We start from the raw sequence: 20,564 nt of genomic DNA, 5'->3' as shown, positions 1-20,564 counted from the left end.
CTGTTATTTCTTTGAATAATAAACTACCCTTTGACTGTTTCCAGAATCCATGGTTTTCTGCCATCATCCATAAAACCATGGCAGGGTAACTTGTTAGTTTGCAGGTAGAGTAAAGTTAGACCCACTACAATCCTTGACAGAATAAATAATAATACATATTATGAAGAAGTACTTCATGTCAACCAAGTAAATCAATTATATGTATGCTCATTTTCAAGAAAAAGTCTAGAAACTTTATTTTCATACATATGCAGAAGTGGCTTAGTGTAATGGGTTTAGTATTAGGATTCAGGTGAAGACCCTGGCACTTAAGCTTCTCCTTTATCTCCATTTGTGAACTCAACAAATCTACTTTTGTTTTATATGGTTCTTATATTCTAACTCATTTATTATTAACAAATGCAAAATGCAGTCAGTTTGAAATCACATGCTTCTTTATAAAAAGACATCTATTTTCTGATTTCTCTTAGTTGATATATATATATATATATATATATATATATAATTAGGCAATTTCAGTGTTGTCTCATATATTTGTTCTGATATTAGAGGTGTAGAGGATATAGGGTATGGAGGGAATCACATACAATTCTTGGTTCATGAGTTCAAGTATACATCAGATCTTACTGGAAACATTTTCTTGTTGGAGGAGGGTATTTCCTGTGTGTAAGAAGAATTCACTAAAGGAAGATACTACATCATTAAGGCCCAATGGGGAGCAAAGGTCACACTGGCCTGCATATATCTCTTGACAAGAAACCTATTATATGTCATGGGACATTGAATAAATTGAAGTGGTTTAAATATCACAATTGGAGAAAAAAATTCTGTGTTTACTGTTTTGATCTGGACTGAAGGCTTGCATTTTACCACTCTCAAAAGTGGCAGGAATACTATTACCAAAGTTTTGTGTGTTTTTTTAAAGTTCTGTTTTGAGCATGGTGATAGTTATACTGCTGGGTATAATTTGTCCCCAAATCCTTGAGCTATACATTTAAACTGTATAAAATTTATTGCATGTAAATTATTTCTCATAAATTAAAAACCATTTCTATATTAGTACCTGGAGGAAGGTCTTTATATTCACTAGGAGATCTTAGGTTCCCAAGGGATCTCTGCTTTTAATTGGGTTATTCAGATTTCAGATACACCATGCACTCTCTCATCAGAAGGGATGGTAATGTAATGTTTTCTAATGTAAATATGTTTTTCAGGTTTTATTTTTTAAAAAGTAGTTTTACTTAGGAGAAAAAGAAAGGGCATATGAAGAGGTTAAGACTATAAATAAATGTAAGAATAAAAGCAAGGCAGATTCTCAAGAGAAAGTGAAGCCTTGGATAACTTAAAAATTACTTCCAATTGCAACCTTGACTTAATCTCTCACTTTACATTTTTTTCTTGTGATTAAAACTTTTTTCTTGTGACACAAAAACTTTTTTTTACTTTTCAGTGCACTACTATAATACATTTCTGTTCTTTTATAAACCAAGTAATGAGAGAAATGTAATTCATTGGCTTTGTTTCACTAATTATTTAAAATAAATTGAGGCAGCTGTGATGGACTATCCTGTATATATTAAATATTCAAAATGATTCAAGCTTGAATTGGCATAGGAAATAATATCCAGAAAAAAATACTATCCTAGATTCACTGGTTCCACAATAAGATATGTGAATACTTAACTTATTATTAGGTCTAGAATTATATATAATTTGTCACAATCATTATAATCATTTATGTTTTAGCATAGTCCTTGACTTAATATAGGAAAAAGTATTTTCCTTTCTGCTAATCTTCCATAGCCACAAGGAAAATTATGGACTATAATATTCTGTTAGAATTCAGTTCATTAAGGTGAGTGACTGCACTATCCTAGTCAGTTTATGATGACATAGGAAAAGGCTGATAGGAGATTCAAAGAGTTCACCCTATGGTTTTGAAGCAATGCAAATTCATCCTAAGACAAAAGATTCTGTGAGAAACATAGACATTAATATTGGCAGCTTTATTTATGTGGGAGCTGGAAGAGTTGTCATTTTGAACCCAGATGATCCTATATAATACTAGAGGCCCGGTGCACGAAATTCGTGCACGGAGGGGGGTTGTCCCTCAGCCCAGCCTGTACCCTCTCCAATCTGGGACCCCTCAAGGGATGACATCCCTCTCACAATCCAGGACTGCTGGCTCCCAACTGCTTGCCTGCCTGCCTTCCTGATTGCCCCTAACCGCTTCTGCCTGCCACTCACAATCCAGGACTGCTGGCTCCCAACTGCTTGCCTGCCTGCCTTCCTGATTGCCCCTAACCACTTCTGCCTGCCAGCCTGATCACTCCCTAACCACTCTGCTGCCAGCCTGTTTGCCCCCAACTTCCCTCTTCTGCTGGCCTGGTCACCCCTAACTGCCCTCTCCTGCAGGGTTGATCACCTCCAACTGCCCTCCCTTGCAGGCTTGGTCCCTCTCAACTGCCCTCCCTTGCAGGCCAGGTGCCTCCCAACTGCCCTCTCCTGCTGGCCATCTGTGGTGGCCATCCTGTGTCCACATGGGGGCAGGATCTTTGACCACATGGGGGCAGCTATATTGTGTGTTTCAGTGATGATCAATCTGCATATTACTCTTTTATTAGATAGGATAGAGGCCTGGTACAGGGGTGGGGGCCAGCTGGTTTGCCCTGAAGGGTGTCCAGGATCAGGGTGGGGGTTCCCTTGGGGCCTGGGGCGGCCTGAGCGAGGGGCCTGTGGTGGTTTGCAGGCGGGCCACGCCCCCTGGCAACCCAAGCAGAGGCCCTGGTATCTGGAATTTATTTTCCTTCTACAATTGAAACTTTGTAGCCTGGAGCAGAGCCAAGCCTGGGGCTCCCTCTGAGGCCTGTGGCCATTTGTGTTGGGGTTATAATTGAAACTTTGTTGCCTTAAGTGGGTGGGCCCGGCCAGGGTGTGCAGAAAGCTTTGCTTCCCCTGTTGCCGGCGGCAACCCTGGCCTTCTTTCTCAAGCTCCATTCTGCCGCCATTTGTTTGAATTTGTTTACCTTCTATAATGGAAACTTTGTAGCTTGAGTGGAGGCTTAGGCCTGCAACGGCTGGCAGAAAGCTTGGCTTCCTCTGTTACCTAGGAAACCTTGCTCTCTGTGGCTGTAGCCATCTTGGTTTGGGTTAATTTGCATACTCGCTCTGATTGGATGGTGGGTGTGGCTTGTGGGTGTGTCGGAGGTATGGTCAATTTGCATATTTGTCTATTATTAGATTAGATTTGAACTGAACTGATGAGAATTGCTGAGAAGCAAAACCTCAACTGAATGAGAAAATGCTCCGGAAAAAATGGCAGTTCTGCACCCTGCTTTATATATTACAATCAAAAGAGAAGGCATAAGTGATACTTGAAATTCATTGGTGATAGATTAGTGAGGTGGGAGAAAGCAAAGTGGGGAAACCTCTGGGATTAGATGAAAAGTGAAATTATCGACACATACTTCTTTTACAGAGGTGGGTACAGGATAATTAACAGTCAGCAATTAACATAATAACAATGACATTGAGGGGATTTGTGCTTTTCACTCTGATACAATATCCCTTGTCCATGCTTTGAGGGGTCCAGAAAAAGGGAAATTATTTTGTTTGTACAAAGGCATGTTTATCTGGTATGTTGTCCTAGATATACAAAGACAATAGACACGCTCAATTAAGGAGAATATTATCCTTTGTCAGGGAAGATTCTAACCCAGGACATGCTACCTGCCATGACTGCTTTTAGTTAAAAGGTTTTAGTTTCAGGCCATCCTTTGTGGTTACCATAGGTGTCTGGGTGTAAGGCTGCCACATAGGCCTCCCCTGTGCTTGTCAGGTTCAGTAAGTGGCCCCTTTTTGTCCACACTGAGATGGAGATTAGCAGAGTGTTAACAGAAAAGGTGTAAAGTGCTTTCTGGTTAGCACAGAGCAGAGAAGCACTTAGGAAAGTCTCTGTTTGCCAGCAGATGCCAGTAGGCTATTCCTCCCCACTGAGACATGGAATTATAGGCCAGGGGTCTCCAGGGGGCACGTCACACTCATCAGCATGAGAAGTTACTCCGGAGAACCAGCTTCCCTTGATTTGTCTGCCTACTTCTTGGCAGACTGGGGAGACAGAGCTGGAAACCATTTGTTCACCAACTCTGACATCTGAGCTTCAGTGGGACTCTGTTATTGGTGGGGTGTCCTCTGCATCCCCACTTGTTACCTGTGGAAGTGGAGTTCTTGCAATACCACAAGGGAAGGACCTTCCTGAGATTTGCATGAGAGGATGGGTGATATTTATTTATGTGGAATTAAACCCCTGGCTTCCCAAAGTCCCATTTCCCTGTCTCACAATGGAAGGAGCCCCGCCTATCTTCAGCAGTGCTAGAACCAAGGCCACTGCCCAGAGTCTCCGCTCCATATTAAAGCACTGTCTGGCCCAGCATCTGGACAGCTTAGCTTGTGTTCCCAGCTGCAGTCCATTGCGTGTGGTGTCTGCATGGCCTTAAGCAGAGATTTAAAAAAATGATGAGAGTAGGGATATAGGTAGGTTAGTACCACCTCAACATGCTCAATTTGAAAATATTTTAGGACTTTGAAAATGCAACTTTTGGGACTAAAAAAACAATACCACTTATGCTTTAATACAGTGATGGCAAACCTATGACACATGTGTCAGCACTGACACGCGTAGCCATTTCTGATGACACGTAGCCACTGAGGCGGCCGCATGCCGAGGATGAAACATTTGCTGCTCCTGAGGATGAAACATTTGAGAAATAATGTTTTTTCCTCAAGGTGACACACTACCCAAGTTATGCTCAGTTTTTTGGAGAAGTTTGACACACCAAACTCAAAAGGTTGCCCATCACTGCTTTAGTGGCTTCTAAGTTCTCTGGTTGAGCTTATCTATCATCTATCTATCTATCTATCTATCTATCTATCTATCTATCTATCTATCTATCATCTATCTAAGCCTAAGTGACCCTTATAACCCGATGACTGGATGGTAGCTATGATGCACACTGACCACCAGCAGGCAGACACTCAATGCAGGAGCTGCCCCCTGGTAGTCAGTGCACTCCCACAGCCACCCTCCTGCACGTGGCCAACCTCCTGAGGTCCCTCCCCTTGGCTGGCTGGCCTCTATTGGGACTGGGCAAGATGGCCTTGATCAGCCCCAATGGCAGGCCAGGCTGAGTGACCCCACCTATGCACGAATTCATGCACTGGGCCTCTAGTTATTAAATTAAAAGAGGAAGATCAACAGAATAAAGCCAAAGTTTAATGCGTGTGCATAGGGCATTCACATAGGCACGAACATTCCAAAGATGGCAAGGCAACATGGGGTAATGAGACATTTTTTGACAAATGAGAAGGCAGTGGTGTTTCAGGGGTGAGGATGGGCTGTTTACAGGTAACTGAGGAAGAGAAGGACACATAAGGCAGGGAAATCAGTGGGACACAGGTGCTACCTAGGTAGCAGGCACCTGCCTGAAGCCCTCTATTTAGCACACTTCATTCTAATTAGGCTAAAGCATCCACCTTAGATCTCCTTCCTAAAGCAGTTTTCTCTGTCAGAATCTCTTAGGCAGGAAAGGGGAGGGTCATGTTTCTTTCTGACTTATGTTTCTTAATGAACAGCTTAAAATCAACACACCAAAAGGGCAGTGTCAGAGTGGCAGAATTTTAGTCCCTTCACAACTATGAGGTTGGCAGAATTTTAAGAATTGCCATTCCCTGCCACTGTCCTGTTATTCAATGAAAAAATCTAGGCATTGCTGTGAGGGAACTTTGAAGCTATAATTAAGATTCAAATCAGTTGGAAAAAAAAAGAGAGAGAGAGAGAGAAGATGGCGGCATAGGTAAACACCTGAGCTTGCTGCCTCGCACAACCACATCAAAACTACAACTAAAACACAAAATGGATATCATCCACAACCATGGGAAGGCTGGCTGAATGGAAGTGATACAAATAGAAGGAAAGAGAAAAGCACACTGAGACTGAGAGGAGGTGCAGAGGTGCGGAAGTGAGGAGGTATGGAGGTGCGTGCAGAAATGGGCTGGCAACTGGATACACTGTTATCTTTTTCTATCGGGAGGGAGATACAAGCTCCCAACTGCTCTGAACTCCAGTTCCAGGCAAGACTCTGGGGACCCAGACTCACACGAGGAGAAACTGGGCTGTCTGGCAGCAGGCTGGAACATGAGGGCGGCTTTCTCTTAGAGGTGCTTGCAGCAATCATTGGTCCTGCACAGTGCTGTGGGACACAGAGACCAAGGGAACTCTTCGGGGAAGGGCTGATGGACAGCCATTGCTGTTTGCTCCACCCTGGTGATTCCCTGAGACCCACCGCACCCAAGTTACAACCCCACCCAAGCTGTGTGCAGAGGCTTTTGCATATGAATGGCCTGGCCTTTTGCAATCTAAAACCTAACAAACTGCAACTGGGTCAGAGAGCCCCAGAACTTCCAAAAGAAGGGCCAAGGCTCAGCTGAAGCTTGCATTGCTTCACAGTTGGGACTTATTTGGCTACCTCCAAACCCCAAACAAAGAGGAGGAATCTGCAGATCTCTCTGTAGCTCCTGCTAGGTGGCCTCAGGAAGTGGCTGACTTTGCACCTCCTTGGAGAACCAAGAGCCAGTGTACCCAGTGGTCAGAGTGAGACCATCCAGATTACAACTCTTCACATCCATAAGAGACACACAGGGGAGCAGAATCAGTGAGCTCCAAAGCCCCACTGAAGCAAGTCCTGCTCCATAAAGGTGTCCCCAGCACAGAAGTTCTCCCATTGTAGGCACAACTGGTCCTCATAGCCAATTGGCCTGGAGGTCAATTCCTCCCAGTGATACCAACAACAATCAAGGCTTAATTACAACAAGACTGTGCACACAGCACACAAAGGAGTGCACCAAGAGTGTCCACCTCAGGTAATCAGGGAGGCTGAGCCACTGGGCCATATAGGACACTTAGCACACAAAGCCACTCTATCAACACAGGGAAGTAGCCAAAATGCGGAGACAAAGAAAAAGGTCACAAATGAAAGAAATGGAGAAAAGCAAACTACTGGATATAGAGTTCAAAACTATGGTTATAAAGTTACTCAAGAATCTTCTAGAAACCTCCAAGAAATTTAGTGAGACCCTCAAGGATATGAAAAAGAACTAATTAGAAATTAAGCATACACTGACTGAAATAAAGAATAATATACAGAGATCCAGCAGCAGACTAGATGATCCCAAGAATCAAGTCAAAGATTTGAAATACAAAGAAGCAAAAAACAACCAACTGGAAAAGAAAAAAGAATCCAAAAATATGAAGATAGTGTAAGAAGCCTCTGGGACAACTTCAAGTGTACCAACATCAGAATTATGGGGGTGCCAGAAGAAGAGAGAGAGCAAGATATTGAAAACCTATTTGAAGAAATAATGACAGAAAACTTCTCCTACCTGGTGAAAGAAACAGACTTACAAGTCCAGGAAGCGCAGAGAACCCCAAACAAAAGGAATCCAAGGAGGACCACACCAAGACACATCATAATTAAAATGCCAAGAGCAAAAGACAAAGAGAGAATATTAAAAGCAGCAAGAGAAAAACAGTTAGTTACCTACAAGAGAACACCCATATGACTGTCAGCTGATTTCTCAACAGAAACTATGCAGGCCAGAAGGGAGTGAGTGGCAAGAAATATTCAAAGTGATGAATAGCAAGAACCTACAACTAAGACTACTCTACCCAGCAAAGCTATCATTTAGAATTGAAGGTCAGATAAAAAGCTTCACAGATAAGAAAAAGCTAAAGGAGTTCATCACCACCAAACCAGTACTTTATGAAATGCTGAAGGGTATTCTTTAAGAAGAAGAAGAAGAAGAAGAAGAAGAAGAAGAAGAAGAAGAAGAAGAAGAAGAAGAAGGAGGAGGAGGAGGAGGAGGAGGAGGAGGAGGAGGAGGAGGAGGAGGAGGAGGAGGAGGAGAGAGGAGGAGGAGAAGGAGGAGGAGAAGAAGAAGAAGAAGAAGAAGAAGAAGAAGAAGAAGAAGAAGAAGAAGAAGAAGAAGAAGAAGAAGAAGAAGGAGAAGGAGAAGGAGAAGGAGAAGGAGAAGGAGAAGGAGAAGGAGAAGGAGAAGGAGAAGGAGAAGGAGAAGGAGAAGGAGAAGAAGAAAAAGGTAAAGATAAAAATTATGAACAACATGGTGACAACAAATACATATCTATCAACAAGTGAATCTAAAAATCAAGTGAATAAAAAATATGACAAACAGAATAAACTGGTAAATATAATAGAATCAGGGGCATAGAAAGGGAGTGGACTGACAATTCTTAGAGGGAAGGGGGTGTAGGGGGTTGGGAAGAGACTGGACAAAAATTGTGCACCTATGGATGAGGACAGTGGGGGGGGGGGGTTAAGGAGCGGGGATGGGGTGGGAACCGGGTAGAGGGGAGCTATGGGGGGAAAAAAGAGGAACAACTGTAATAATCTGAACAATAAATATTTATTTTAAAAAAGATTAAAATCAGTTGATCTTAAAGATTTGTAGTTAGGCAGGTAAACCTGAGCTAGTCACTGTTAGGGTCACCGAAGGAGGAACACGGGAGGCCGAAAGGGGTGAAGAATTATGGATTTATTAGGTCACCTGGAAAACCCGGTGGGCTGAGCCCCAACATGGTGCCAGCCCCTAGGGATGTGGAGTCAGAGATTTTAAAGGACTCTAGGCGGGCTTTTTCTGGGTGGAGAATTCTCTGGGCAGGTATGGATCCTGGGAAGGTCCAGAGGGGAAGGATAATAGTCTTAGCAAGTGGAATGTGGTCTAAGTGAAAGGGAACACCCCTTGTGAAGTGGCCTAAAGGTCAGTTCCAGGTGAGGGGGGTTGGACTCAATCATTTGATCAGAATTAAGAGTCACATCAGCCATTTAAAAGCAGAAGGCAGCAGCAGAAGGTGAAGTCAGAGAAAATAGAATCACAAGAACTGTGTTATTGCTGCTTTAAACATGGAGAAGACGATGCAGGTGTCCTCCAGGAGCAGAGTGACCCTTCCACCAAGAAAATGAGGATCTTGGTCCTACAAACACAAAGAAATGCAGCTGTCAGCACCCAGATGCAGCTGGGAAATGGATCCCTCCAGCTCTCCAATGAGTGCTCAGCCGCTCACACCTCGATTCCTGCTTTGTTAAGCCGAACAGAGGCCAGTGGAGCCCACCTGGACTGACCTACAGAAACAGGTTATAGAGGTCTTATTTAAGCTGCTACCGTTTGGGTAATTTGTTATGCAGTAATAAAAAAAAAACACAAAACCCTAATACAATTTTTTCTCATGTTCATGCATAATTCTAGATAATTTTTATGTATTCAAGTAATTATTATATGTGTCAGTAATAAAACCTAAGATCATTGTTTTATTTGAAAGATATTCAGAAAATCTACTTTCATTTATCTTAATTAATTGAACTAATAAATTTCTGTGTCGTATAAAAGGTGTAGTAACTTCATTAATATGTAGCAGAACCTTTTTGAGTCACTCAGCTATTCTGAAAGACCGCCTCCCCACATTCTTACCAGACCTCTTGGACTGGTCATGTTTTTATTTTTAAACATTCTTTTCCAAGACTGCTAGGGATTTACGTCTCTTAGACACTGTCCAACTAACCAGTTCTGCTGGACCCACACTGAAGGGCACCGGGTGCCTTATTCAGGGTGTTGCAATAGAAATAATTTCCCAGACAGTGTCACCCAGATATGATGAGTGAAAAGCTTAGAGGGTTTGTTGTGGCAGGCATTGTAATCCTGTGGAAACACATTCTGATGAATAGAATAGTTAACTCAAAGAATGGATTAAAGGGAGACGATTTGTTTCTTGTTATTAGCAAATCAAAAGGACAGTGTACACTAAAAAATAAATAAATAAAGTTTGCCACAAACTAAAGTTACACCATTTCATTTAGGGGCTTTGAAAATTGCCAGAAAAGGCAAAAGATTTATGCGATCCGCTGGCCTTGATGAGCTGGCGGGCCGGACGGGCAGGCGGGCTGTCCTGAGGAGGCAAGGAGGGGAGCGCTGGGCAGGCAAGCGGGCGGGCGACAACCCCGAACTTCTGCGCCGGCCCCCACTGCACATGGAAGAGCACACAGTCGGATTTGGCCTTCTTCAGGGTCTGGAGAGATCCGGCCAGATGCCAGAAGTGGGTGGAAAATTTTAGGAGAGCAGACTTAGAAGATAAAACACCTGATCAACTAAATAAACATTATCAATTATGTGCCAAACACTTTGAAACCTCTGTGATCTGTAGAATTATACATTTTGCAGAGGCACCAGAAAACTAAAGAATGATTGGGTTATTTATTTCTCAAAATTATTTGAAGCAGATATTTGTGAATTCATTGGGAGAATCCTTATATGGTAGTTCTTTGAGATAATGCAATACCAACAATATTTGATCTTACCAGTCATGTGAGCAATCCACACAATAGACACAGAAACAAATAAAAGAATTGAGTGAAGATGAAATCAGGACACTGAAACCGAAAAAAAATGACAAAACTTCTGAACAGGAACAAAAACATAAATAAATCAACAACAGCCAGGCTCAGAACTCCAATGCAGAAGGAGGTGAAGGACAGGATGAAGACATTTTACCTTAAACCCTTGAAGAGAAGGAAAACAAAGAATACTTAAAATCTTTATTTGAAATTTTGATTCTTATGGGAAAACAAAACATACCTCTAGAATCTAAGGACATGAAGATGATGAAATCCCAGGTGGTCTCTTTACTCCTGATGACTTTCAGATGGGCACTGTTGGAGCGCCGGATGCATTCTGGGGAAGAGGTTCTGAGAAAGCACTTTGAGTCCACAGCAGTCCACACTCTGTTCTGTTCAAATGCACGGCAGAAGCAGACGCTGGAGATCTGTGAGGGCTGCATTCGGGCAGGAACGCTCAGGGAAGTGAGAGACTCTCACTTCTTTTCGATTATCACTGATGACGTAGTGGACATAGCGGGAGAAGAGCACCTGCCCATGTCGGTGAGGTTTGTTGACGAAGCTCATAACCTGAGAGAGGAGTTTGTGGGTTTCCTGCCTTATGAAGCTGATGCCGAAATTTTGGCTATGAAATGTCACACTACGATACCTGAGAAGTGGGGATTAAACATGGAATATTGTCGTGACCAGGTTTACATTGTGTCCCATGGATTTTCTTCCAAAATGAAAGTTGTTGCTTCTAGACTTTTGGAGACATATCCCTCCTCAAGCTGTCCACACACTCTGCTCTTCCTGTGCCTGAAATATGTGGTTGGCAAAATCGGTGCCTGTTATGGGAGCGTCTGTTGCATTAGGAACAATTGAAGAAGTTTGTTCTTTTTTCCATCGATCACCACAACTGCTTTTAGAGCTTGACCGTGTAATTTCTGTCTCCTTTCAGAACAATGAAGACAGGGGTAAAGAACTGAAGGAAATTTGCCATTGAAAGTGGACAGCAGGGCGCGCAGGCAGGCATGATGCTTTTGAAATTGTAGTGGAGCTCCTACAAGCACTGGTTTTCTGTGTAGATGGTATGTATACAGAAGGACACACACAGTAGATGGAGTAACTGTATAGCGGGCCGAGCATTCGCACTCTGTAGTGCGGCAACAGATTTTGATTTCATCGTTACCATTGTCATTCTTAAAAATGTTCTATCTTTTACAAAAGCCTCTGGGAAAAGCCTCCAGGGTCAGACCTCTGATGTCTTCTTTGCAGCCAGTAGCTCGACTGTGGTGCTGCATTCGGTACATGAATTGATAAAAAATATTGAAGTTTATCATGAATTTTGGTTTGAGGAAGCCACCAATTTGGCAACCAAACTTGATATTCAGATGAAATTGAGCTCCTGGGAATTCCACGGAGCTCAGCAAGGGAACCCGGAATCTCAGCTGACCTCTGAGGGTTACTAGAAAGAAGCTCTAAGTGTTCCAACAGTGGAACACATTATCCAGGAACTGAAAGAGAGAATCTCAGAACAGCACCTCGAAGCTCTTAAATGCTGATCTCTGGTCCCTCTGTCATGGGACGGCTCCAATTCAATACACCAGAGGAGCACCATGCTGACATGTACAGACACGACTTACCCAGTCCTGACGCACTCTCAGCTGAGCTGCATTGTTGGAGAATCAAGTGGAAACTGAGAGGAGAAGATACAGAGCTTCCATCCACCATTTATGAAGCCCTCCACCTACCAGACATCAAGTTTTTTCCTAATGTTTATGCATTGCTAAAGGTCCTATGTATTCTCCCCTTGATGAAGGTTGAAAATGAACGCTATGAAAATGGGCGAAAGCATCTCAAAGAGTACCTGAGGAACACTTTGACAGGCCAAAGGTCAAGTAACTTAGCTTTGCTTAACATAAATTTTGATATAAAACATGATTTGGATTTAAGGGTGGACACATATATCAAACTCTATACAACTAAGTCAGAGCTTCCTACAGATAATTCCAAAAGTGTCAAAAATACCCGAGAGACTTTTAAAATGTGTTTTCTCTTATATTTGATATTGAAAAAAATCTAAGAAATTTGAAAACAGAGAAGAGCTGTAAGATAGATATAGGCCACTTAATAACTGGATATCTTGAGTACATTAGCCATTAATAGTCTGTCTGTTGAAATGGCCCCTGTTTGAACTCTCATGCTTTGGAGAACTGACTGTTCTTCCAGAGGGTGGCATTGAAAGGGCCATGTTGCACGTCTGCGAGATCTCTGCTAATGGCACTTGGACTTGTTTTAGTGAAGTCATTGTAGACATAACATTTATTATCACTGTGGATCCAGTTGTTGGGTATTGAGTTATCAGTTCTTTGAAGAAATAAAATTTGAGAAGGTGTGGGAGGAATATGTTTCATAAAACTTTACAATGAAGCTCATGACTAACCTTTGTATATCAGGAGTTTTAAGTATACTATTAAAAATCTGTAATGGACAGTTAAATTGCCAGATAGTGAAAAAAATGTGAGCTTGCCAAACAAGGATTTCAGTGTAGATTTTGTCTTTATTCAATGATCTTAAACAAGTTACTGTTAAACATTGAAGGAAGATCCCGACATTGTTCCACATCTGGGTGTTGCTGTTTACATTCCTTTGTTGAGCCTATCTACACTAACAAAAGAGTAACATGCTAATTGACCATACCTTCGTGATGCCCACCAGCTAATCAGGAGTGAGTATGCAAATTAACCCAACAAAGATGAGGCAGGCGTTTCGCATAACCCCAGCCACTCTGGGCCTCTGGGCAGCATGGGAAGGCAGAAAGGCAGCTCTGGCCAGAGCAAAAGTGATGCCAGTAGCCAGGGGAAGGAACGCCCATTCTTGCACGAATCTTCGTGCATCGGGCCTCTAGTATTTTCATAAGCTTTTTAGCAAGTATATGTCGAACACTTCTGTTTCATGGTCAAGACAGGATCAGAGGCCATGGATACTGACAACAGGTTGGTCTGTTTTATTCTGTCTTTTTCCATGATTATATCTACTGCCTCATCTTGATTTATAAGCAAAACCTAGACAACCTACAAAATTGTGTTTTGTGGTTTATTTAGGAATAATACAGAAAATACTGCTGTTATTTTTGGTGAAGAAAGTCAATTTTGTACACTTTATTTCAACATAAATAAAATGTGAATTTGTACTTCCGGTTTAAAGTTCTAAGGAAGAGAAAGACTATTTGAGTCCGGAACCAAGATGGCGGCATAGTTAAACAACTAATCTGCTGCCTCACACAACAATTTCAAAAACACAACTAAAAGACAAAAACGTCTACCACCCAGAACCACGGGAAAGCTGGCTGAGTGGAAGATTTACAGCTGAGAAGAGAAAGGAGCACAATTGCTGAAAAGCTGAGCTTAACCAACTACAGCTCCAGACTGCTCCAAAACCGCCCAAGCAAAGGAGAAGAAAACTAGCCCTTGCTGTAGCTCCTGCTGGGGAACACACAGTACACAAGGGTACACCAAGAGTGTCCACCTCAAGTAACTGGGAGGCTGACTCTTTGAACCAATAGGACACCTAGTAGACAAAACTACCCTACCAACTCAGGGAAGCAGAGAATATGAGAAGGCAAGGAAACAGATCACAAACCAAAGAAATGGAGGAGAATAAGCGACTGGACATAGAGTTCAAAACCACTGTTATAAGGTTTTTCAAGAATTTCATGGAAAAGGCCGATAAATTCAATGAGGCCCTTGAGGATATGAAAAAGGACCAACTAGAAATTAAACATACACTGACTGAGATAAAAAATATTATACAGAGACCCAAAAGCAGACTAGAGGATTGCAAGAATCAACTCAAAGATTTGGAATACAAAGAGGCCAAGGACACTCCTCCAGAGAAGCATGAAGTGAAGAGAATTCAGAAAGTTGAAGATAGTGTAAGAAGTCTCTGGGACAACTTCAAGCGAACCAACATCAGAATTATGGGGGTACCAGAAGAAGAGAGAGAGCAAGATGCTGAAAACCTATTTGAAGAAATAATGAACGAAAACTTCCCCCACCTGATGAAAGAAATAGACTTACGAGTCCAGGAAGTGCACAGAACCCCAAACAAAAGGGATCCAAAGAGGACCACACCAAGACACATCATAATTAAAATGCCAAGAGCAAAAGACAAAGAGAGAATCTTACAAGCAGCAAGAGAAAAACAGTTAGTTAACTACAAGGGAGCTCCCATACGATTATCAGCTAATTTCTCAACAGAAACCATGCAGGCCAGACGGGAGTGGCAAGAAATATTCAAAGTGATGAATAGCAGGAACCTACAACCAAGACTACTCTACCCAGCAAAGTTATCATTCAGAATTGAAGGGCAGATAAAGAGCTTCACAGATAAGAAAAAGCTAAAGGAGTTCATCACCACCAAACCAGCATTATATGAAATGCTGAAAGGCATTCTTTAAAAAGAGGAAAAAGAAGAAGAAAGATAAAAATTATGAACAACAAATACATATATATCAACAAGTGAATCTAAACGTCAAGTGAATTCAAAATCTGAGGAACAGAATAAACTGGTGAACTTAATAGAATCAGAGGCATAGAATGGGAGTGGATTGATAATTCTCAGGGGGAAAGGGGTGTCTGTGTGGGGAGTATGGGAAGAGACTGGACAAAAATCATACACCTATGGATAAGGACAGCGGGGGGGGGGGAGGTAAGGGAAAAGGGGGGGTAGGAACTGGGTGGTGGGGAGATATGTGGGGAAAAAGGAGAAACAATTGTAATCTGAACAATAAAGATTCATTAAATTAAATAAATAAATAAATAAATAAAAATGTGAATTTGTAAAAAGAAAAGAAAAGAAAAGAAAATTGCCAGAAAAAATCACCTTGGCTTTATATAAAGTGCAACTTCTAGTCATATAATATCAGAACTATAGACCCTTTCCCAGAAAATACTGATGTGGGCTCTTGGTTGGCAACTTTGGTTCTTGAGTTGGGCTAAGGAAAAATTCAGAACCAAGAACTCGAGTGCAAGATAAAGTTCATTCAGGGAGTGAGATGAAAGTACACTAAAGAAAGAAGAGACTGGGCTGCTCAAATGGCTGCCTTGGCCTTGTGAGAGGCAAGTCACAGAGGCAGCAGAAGGGAGCCAGCTGGGCTGTATGGATTCCGAGAACAAGTTACGGATACACACGAAGGGTCCTTCGAGCTTAAGAGAAAGAAAGCAAAGCATAGGCACCTAAGGAAAGAAGAAGGGAAAAGAGCTGGGCATGGGAGAGCAAGAATATAAGGGTTTGCCTTAAGGGTTTTTATCTGTTTTCTAAAGGCAGGAGTTTAAGGAGGTCTCAGGGGAGCATCTCAATAGAATATTCTTCAGCATTCCAGGTGTGTCTTTTCTGTGTCCTGGTCTCCACTGGTTGGTAAGTGCTAGTTCCGATGCCATAGGGAAGCTTCATCTGGTTTTACTGCTTTTCTGTTCCTGGAGCTGAAACACAACTGAGGCCTAGATGTTATCTTTAGTTTGACCAAGACTCTGTCTCTGTGGTCAGTGAACCCTAGGTTTGGTTCCTAAGATTACTTGATATGATCAGAACCTCATTGTCCTAAGGGTTTAATGATTAAAGGAGTGATTGTGTAAGGGAGAAGTAGGCAGGTGAGTCAGGGTGCAGTTTCAATCAGCTATCTGTCTCAGTTTCCCTGTGATACTTGCCCCAAATTTTCCTAACTATTCTGCCTCACTGCTACTCCAAATACCCCCTGTTTTTTGTTTTGTTTTTACCATAATTCAGTTTCCTTCCATGGACCAGAACCCATTTAGGTTGGGTTTCTAAAAGATGCAAAACTGAAGATACCTAATCAAATGAACATTCTACAATCTTAAATTCCTAAGCATTGTCTTAATCTGGTAGGCATGGCTGGACCATAAACCAAATTCTGTCTTTTTAACTTCTCTCTGTGAAAGCCTAGAGCTGATACCATTGTAATAACCTGGTTGTTAATTAACAGGAAAGAAATAAAGGAAGACCAGGTAGTAGGCATGCCAGTTATACAGCTGTGCCAGGAAGCTGCAGTTTAACACCCTGCAGGACTGTTCCCCGAAGATCACTGGGGAAGGGACTAGACAATAGACACATGTCTAGGAAGGTCTAGGTGACATGGGAAGGTGCTTGTCAGTCACACCTGGCAACAGGGCATAGGCCAGAGTAGGCATATAGGCATGGCCACAGCAATTTGTTAGACTCCTGAACAAAGGGAATTCCCTTTCTGGGGCATCTTGCATTTCTGGCTCTCTTATTGCAGAAGGCATGCTCCCCTGCACTCGCTGGCCCACAGCCATGTGGACCCCACACAGTGGACTGATGGACGCAAGTAGTCTGATGCTACATGGGACCCAGCCGCTCCATGGAACGGAAACTCTGCAAGCTGGCTTTGCTTCTAGCTATGCTGGACCCTGAGCCGCACCTTTTCCAGGAAAATGGGGCTCTGGAAACCAAGGGATGTAACTTTCTGTGAATAAAAAGCACTTACTCTTCTGTGCAAGTCAGAATATTCTTTTTCTCCAGATATTGCAGAAACCAGACCCCCAGCTCCCAATGGGGAAAAGGATACCTCACTCCCAATAGCAAAGGAGGAATCCCACCTGTGCAATTCTCCGATAGGAGAGCCGGTGTAACTACCCCCTTTACCGTTATTTCCCTGGCACATCAAGGGTCCTCTCATTTCCCCTAACCCGAAGCTCTCCAGAAACACATGACATGCTCAGCCTAACGCCATCCAGAGGAGAAGAAAAAAGGCGAGACCATGCCTTCCACAATTGTCACCATCACCATTCCCCCAAGTACTGCCAACTTCACATCTGCTAAACTTATTAATTATTCTTGTCTTCAGGGAAAGATTTTATAAAATACTTGGCACAGGATTGGAATGTAATACAATTTTCTTGGATTAATGTATTTCTCTATCTCTTATTAACCTTTTCATGTCAAAGGACAACAATTCTGCTATCCTGAAGATGCTTTTTGGGATATTGATTTCAAGCTGTTTATTAAGAAACAAGAGTCAGAAAGAACCTTTGACCCTCCCCTCCTTTCCTGCCCAAGAGATTCAGACAGAGACACCTGCATCAGGAAGGAAATCTTAGGATGAGGCCATACCCTAATTTGAATTAAGTGTGGTAAACAGGAGGGCTTTAGGCAGTGTCTCTTAGCTAGATACCCACTGTGTTCCATTGTTTCTGAGCTGCCTGGCAAGGGTTTTTCTGACTTTTGTTTTCCTTTCTACTCTTCCACAACTACCTGTAAATCACTTATTCTCACTCCCGAAAACTAGACCCCACTCTCCTCTCTTTCTCTTTTGTTCCTAATGTCCTATATATCCAATGTTTCCTCACTCTCTTTGGAATTGTTATGGATTTATTATGCCTATGTGAATTCCCCAATGCACTTGAATTAAAACATTTTATTTTCCCCTGTTAATCTGTCTCTGAAAATGTGGTTATTGACACAGCCAGAAGAACTTAGAAGATGGGAGGAAAAGTATTAATTTTTGTTTTAGCCCACACACCTCCTCACTGCCGCCAGGATGATGAAGTAGCCACACTCTGCTGTCATCGGTAAGCTTCCCAAAGGCAAAGGGAGCTCTGGGGAAGATTTCACACTGTTGACCTATTACGTACTCATGTTCAGAAGAGATGCTCATCAATTTTTATCACAAATAATTGGTCAGAACTGATCTTAGAGACACACTCAAATACAAGAAAACAGGAAGTTTAGTTAGTATCATGTGCTGGATAGATTTGATTAACTCAAGTATTATATCCTCTAATAAGAATAAGATATCAGGCATAACTAATTTGATGTAAGTCCAGTTTAGTAACAGGACAGATAAGTATGATCACAGCATATTTTCTGATTCTCAGATTGGTGTTTCTGCTCTGTCCCTGTCCAGTTCACATCTAGACCTAGGCTTATGATGATAACAGCAGGGGCTGGAAATAAAAGTTAATGAACCCTTTACAAAAATGTTTAATTTGTAAATAACTTCTATTTCATCCTTCTTCTAAAAAATGTCTCCAGAGTTGGGAGAGGCAATTGTCTCCCTTCCCAACAGAATCCATCAGAGGATTGTCATCTCTAGGGCTCCAAGGAACTAATTTTATTTTTGTCACCCTGTATTTTCTTAAAGAGGGTGCACAAAGTTTAATAAATTTCAGGGCTTCCAAAACATATCTTTCCTTGCCAGTGCGGATATGTCTGCTTGGAAATTTTATTCCAGAAGTACAATACTGGTGAGAGCAGGTGAGCTGCCTCTGCAAGGCACAGACCGCAGTGAGTCTTTGTACACTGGCAAGGGGAAAGTATCAATTGTTGGTTTACCTTTAGTAAGTAACTAAATATGCATCTCTATGAAATAAACATAATTGAATTTATAGCAATTTAATTAAATTCAGTAAAAAGGTTTGTTTCTGATAAACACTGTGCTTATAAGGAATATATATACACACACATATACACATACACACACACACACACACACACATATACACACTAGTGGCCCGGTGCACAAAATTTGTGCAAGGGGGGGTGTTCCTCAGCCCAGCCTGCACCCTCTTCAATCTGGGACCCCTCGAAGGATGTCCTACTGCCGGTTTACAGGGATCGGGCCTAAACTGGCAGTCTGACATCCCTCTCACAATCCGGGACTGCTGGCTCCAGCCGCTCACCTGTCTGCCTGCCTGCCTGATTGCCCCTAACCACTCTGCCTGCCGGCCTGCTCACCCCTAACTGCCCCCTGCCGCTGGCCTGCTCGCCCCCAACTGCCCACCCCCCTGCTGTCCTGATCACCTCCAACTGATCCCCACTGACGGCCTGCTCATCCCCATCTGGCCCCCCTGCTGGTCTGCTTACCCCAAACGGCCCCTGACATCCCATCCTGGCCTGATCACCCCCTGGTGACCCAAGGTCCCAGCCCCTCCTTTTTTTCTTTTTCTTTTTCTTTTTTTTTCAGTGCCTCCTTGAGCAGAGGCCAGGGCCCGCTGGAAGCAGGTATCTAGGATTTATTTATCTTCTATAATTGAAACTTTGTAGCCTTGAGTGGAGGCCAGAGCCGGCCAGGGCAGGCGGGAAGCTTGGCTTCCTCCATTGCTGGGGCAACCCAAGCCTCCTGCTTGCTCCAGCTCCATGGCCGGCCACCATCTTGGTTGGGTTAATTTGCGTACTCGCTCCTGATTGGCTAGTGGGTGTGGCTTGGCGTAGTGGAGTGATGATTAATTTGCATGTTTCTCTTTTATTAGTTTAGATTCCAAAAATATATTTAAATCAAAAAGGTCAGATATGATGTATTCTAAGGTAATTAAGTTATTGTTTTATTTCTCAAAAAAGGGAAGTAATATCTCTAGGGACATCTGAAAAGATTTCCAGGGACCTCTAGAGGGTGAGAAGAAAGTTCAGACACTGTAGGAACCATGGAAAGAAGATGCCATCCTGTTCAGGATGTTGGTGGGGTGGGGTTGGAAGCATGTCCAACCTCCTAAGTTTGGGAAATGGGTAATCCAGATATAGGCCATGGCAACTCGATCAACCTGGATATTACATAAGTCAGAAGCCACGCCTGTCCCCCAACTACTTTCTCCTCTTGTCAGTTTCTAATAGAACCTATCTACTTCAAACACACAGGCCAACTTCATGCATGAGTGTTTATTTGACATATCCTTTGTAGGATGCATGCCGTGGGTGCGGTAGACATGCGTTCACTGTGGTTCTCATGCTAAGCAATTTAGATTTTTAAAATCCTCTCGTATATTCATTTACTTAATTTCCACATCTTCCTGTGAGTTTCATATTAGAAAAATATCTAATATTTTAAAGATAATGTAGCACTTCCCTGAACATGGGCTATAGGTAGACCAAAATTGGATATTCAGTTTGCTTCTTTACAGGCAGTATAGTCTTAGGCAATTTATTTAACTTGTCTCTGCCCAGTTTGTTTAATTTCTAAAAAGGACACTAACTCTATATATCATAAACTTGCTGGAAATATTAACTGAAATTATGTATGCAAAGCACATCACTATTACTGACACCTATGATACATTTAATAAATGGAAGATCAACATCACTACTGTG

General features: G+C 42.4%; 1 pseudogene; it reads left to right on the top strand.

The window, feature by feature from the left end:
- LOC103300078 (52 kDa repressor of the inhibitor of the protein kinase-like) overlaps positions 1-17,113 on the top strand; it is a 194,870-nt pseudogene extending 177,757 nt beyond the window's left edge.
- The last annotated feature ends 3,451 nt before the right edge of the window (positions 17,114-20,564 follow it).

The sequence above is a fragment of the Eptesicus fuscus genome, chromosome 11, assembly GCF_027574615.1.
Source record: "Eptesicus fuscus isolate TK198812 chromosome 11, DD_ASM_mEF_20220401, whole genome shotgun sequence".
NCBI lineage: Eukaryota > Metazoa > Chordata > Mammalia > Chiroptera > Vespertilionidae > Eptesicus > Eptesicus fuscus.
The sequence above is the reverse complement of the archived record's forward strand: the minus strand, read 5'-3'. Positions and strand labels throughout refer to the sequence as shown.